Source organism: Sinocyclocheilus anshuiensis, unplaced genomic scaffold, assembly GCF_001515605.1.
Source record: "Sinocyclocheilus anshuiensis isolate Anshui unplaced genomic scaffold, SAMN03320099.WGS_v1.1 scaffold956, whole genome shotgun sequence".
Classification (NCBI taxonomy): domain Eukaryota; kingdom Metazoa; phylum Chordata; class Actinopteri; order Cypriniformes; family Cyprinidae; genus Sinocyclocheilus; species Sinocyclocheilus anshuiensis.
The window spans coordinates 284882-288818 of NW_015551056.1; the positions used below are offsets into that span (position 1 = coordinate 284882).

Here is a 3937-nt window from a genome sequence, read left to right on the forward strand (position 1 = left end):
TTGTGGGGGGGGGGTTTGTTTTGCCATTTTTTTTTTACAAAAGTAAACATCAAAATCTAAAGACGAAAAACAGGGCAATCCTTCTATTATGCAATACAATAGTCGCATGGTCTTTGCTGAAACAGCATGGTGTATGGCTGTGATGAAAAAGCATGCCCTCATAAGCCAATATCTATAGTCACATGAGCAAAAACTTAATTAAACTTGTCTACGACCACACACACACATCCATGATGTGGTCTAAAGTCAGGCCAAAACAAATCACTTGATTGTCACATAAATATTTCTTAAGTTTGGACGTTCCTTACTTAAAAAAACATGCCAATGATCCATTTGAGCCGTTTTGTTACACAGACTCACCCTCATAGAAACGATGCATGTTCTCTTAGAAGTAAAGACTCGTATGTCTATATGAGCATCTCGGCACTCTAGGGCTTGTTGTTGTTGTTGTTTTTCCTCACTTAGACTAAAATAAAACACAAATAAATCTTCTCTCCATTTATGCCGTTTTCCTCCATGTCTGGGTCAGGCGTATGGTGCTTCTGTCAGAAAACAAAATTGGTGTCTGTGCTTCTCATCAATCAACAGTTGAGAAAGATTTTAGCTATTAGGGAGACTTTTTTAACTGTACCACTGAAGCAACGCAAATGCAAGCTGAATCCATCCACATGTTTGCTTGGCTAGAGGGTTTCCAAACCTGGGAAACGCAGACCTTTAGGGTAAATGGAACATCCTTTTATCTGGTCACCTACAGCCCACATCAACCAGCTAATTGAAAGAGGAGTGCCAATGAGAAAAAATACCAGGGTGTTTATGCAGGAACTGAAGTTCAGAGTGACAGAAGTAAACATAAGTAAAAGGAGTTTGAAAATGAAGAGATCGTTGTTTGGTTGGGTTAGAGGTGGAAAAGGCAGTGGAAATCTCCTCAAGTCAAGCTGCTGCGGTTATCTGTGCCGAAGCAAAACTGGTCATCAGTGTTGAATGCACAAGGCCTGAACCATTCATAAGCAGTTAGATAACCCAAGACCTGAAGCAAATTACTCATGGCTAATAAAACTGTGGCCACAGAGTTTTTATATAAAACTCTCACTTGCTTAAAGGGCACTTTACATCCTTCTACTGTATATGATACTATGTCTTTCTGGCTTTAAACTTTATTCATGCTTTTAAAGTTCAATATGTTGACTTTTACAAATACAAACATTTTATGAAATCAGATTAATATTTAAATAAATGCTTTACAGTTTTTTTTTTATTGGTTTGGTACTATTTTCATAAGGTGTACATTTTCAAAACTCTTAGTACAAAACTTTAAACCGATCACACTTGTAATACCACTAGTCATTCTTTCAAAACCTGATCTCATGATTTCATTGTAGTTGCACATATTCTCATTCCACATAATCATTGTTTCAGAACACAAGATCATTGTGATATGTATTGAGAACATTTTGTTTAATCACCAAAACACAACAGTAAGATATTTTTTCAGCTTAGTATTTTTAACAATCAGTTCATTCAGTAGCAAACAACACAAGGTACAGGTTTCAAATCACCCTTGGTGCTGAATTAATGTTACTGTAAAACTATATACACAGCAAATGTTACACTTACGTTCAGACAAAAGCTAGATTTAAAAAAAAAATAATAATAATAATTTTAAAAACTTATACAACATGAAAATGTGATCAAAGAACACATCAAAAGTCATTTACATATGCAAACAAAAAAAGTATTTTATAGCAAAAAAAGAAGTATTTTATTTTAATTTTAGTTTAGAACAATACTGTGGTTGCATGTGAAAAAAACCCAAACAACAACAACAACAACCTGTAAATGTAGACCTGAAATTCACATTAATTATCAAGCCTGTCTTCAACATTAAGCCATACATTTTCATCATCACAATGAATGTCTTCATTGTTCAGGCACCGCGGGAAAAAACTTCTAGCATGACGAATCCAGGCTTGACACTACTCTGAAGTTATATCACCACAAGCTTCATCCATGGCTTGAAGGGTGACATGCTCAAGGGGATGGCGATCATACACCTTCCATCTCCATGTAGAGAAGAATTCCTCAATTGGGTTGAGGAAAGGAGAGTATGGGGGAAGGTAGAGGGTCATGAACTGAGGATGTGCCTGAAACCATTCCCGAACCAGCTCTGCATGGTGGAAACTGACATTGTCCCACACGATAACATAGATGACATCTTCACCCTGACAGGCCTGCTCAAGCTCATTTAGAAAAGCTATCAGGTGTTCAGTGTTGTATGATCCTAGAACTGGTCTACAGCCTACCACACCATCTTCAGATATAGCTGCACACATTGAGATGTTACTTGTGATGATTCACAGCAGTGTGCAGCTCAATCACCCTCTAAAATAATAATTTGGTTAGCTCTTTTAAAATAGTTCACATTGTTAGTCAGTACTGTAAATTGCATGTCATGCAGTACACCAATTTAGTGTTGTACCTGAACATATTCTGAACGCAGTTGTTTCACCCGGGCATTGTTTCTCTCAAAAGGCACCAAGTAAATTTGTTTCATAGAAACCTGGTGCTTCTTCAAAAGGCGGGCACATTGGCAAAGGTGTCATTGCTGTTCTCAATAGCCTGCTTGATTTCAGACAGCCGTATGTCATTCCTTGCCCTGACCATTTCCACCACAGCTAACTCCTGCTGGTCAGTCAAAACACGTGGGCGAACACCACCAGGTTGTCTCCTGTTAATTCTGAGAGGACAACAGTATGCTGTCAATATTTTACGATTACAAATTACATAAAACTGTCAATTACATGTTGTTCTTCTATACAGTAATGCCATTACTGTAACAGTACTATATTGTAAAAGTATAGTGAAGTTACTATAGCAGACTTGCCGGTTTTCTTGGCAAAAAGTTCTGATGATAGAGCTGACAGTTGACCAAATATCAAATTTTGTGTTTTATACAATCAGTTTTTTTCTTTCAGGAGACACAAGACTCTATAAATTGTAAAATCCATGTGGTTTATTACAATCTAAAACAGAATCCACATCCTCCAGCTTTATATCATTCCATTTATGTGCATAATTTTAGTCCCCTGCATTACCTCTGCATCAGCATCCTACCTCTATCAGCATCCTGCCTGCATCAGCATCAGCATCCTGCCTGGAGATCAGACGCGAGCTGCGCCGCTAGCTCCACGCTAACTGCTTCTGCCATGAGCTCGCGGCTGCAATCTGGTCTTCAGAATGTGAAACAAAGAAATAGCTGTTTATAAACACAGCACTGTAATAATATCCATGTATATTTACTGAAACGCATCCTTACTGTCAATACATTGTTTTTCAGATTGTTAGCTGTGCTTTTACATTTCAAAATAATGATTATATAAAAACGGAGCAAAAGCGCTCATATGTGCTCACCAGACACTCCTCTCTTCTCCACCGCGCCGCTGAACGTTCTTCATCATCTATAACTTTCATTATAATGTTCATAGATTGCCATTATCCGAGCCGTCGATGTGTTAGCCTTCCAGCATTGCATTATCGCCTTCAAAACAGTCAAAAAAAACCTACAAGACCCACGCTCAAAACAGCTCCAGCGCTGACCCGGATTCTCTCTCTCCCCCCTCTTGTCTATTGACCCAGAGGTGTCAAATTTCATGGCTCTGAGTGGCCGGCGCGCTTGAGTGGCGTGTAATCTGACCTATTGCCGCCCACTGAGCAGCCCAGAGTAGCCCAGAGTTGTAGAACATAAGAGCCGCTGGCCGGAGTTGCTATGATTTGGAGAGCGCGTTGTAAGGGAAACAGGTCAATTTAGCTCAAAGGGAATCATTTAAGATTTTAAAGGGAATTTGGACAGAATCACTGTTTTACGGCTGATCACTGAGACGGCCAGCGATTCATTGAACGAGCCGTATAACATCAACTCTGCAATGGATATTAATATCCA

The 3937-nt window shown here is 38.9% G+C and overlaps 1 protein-coding gene across 1 annotated transcript in view; it reads left to right on the top strand.

The window, feature by feature from the left end:
- Positions 1-3937, top strand: part of LOC107661981 (collagen alpha-1(XXV) chain-like) — a gene marked incomplete at its 3' end in the record, with an annotated part of 543306 nt that overhangs the window by 253551 nt on the left and 285818 nt on the right. The window lies entirely within an intron of this gene.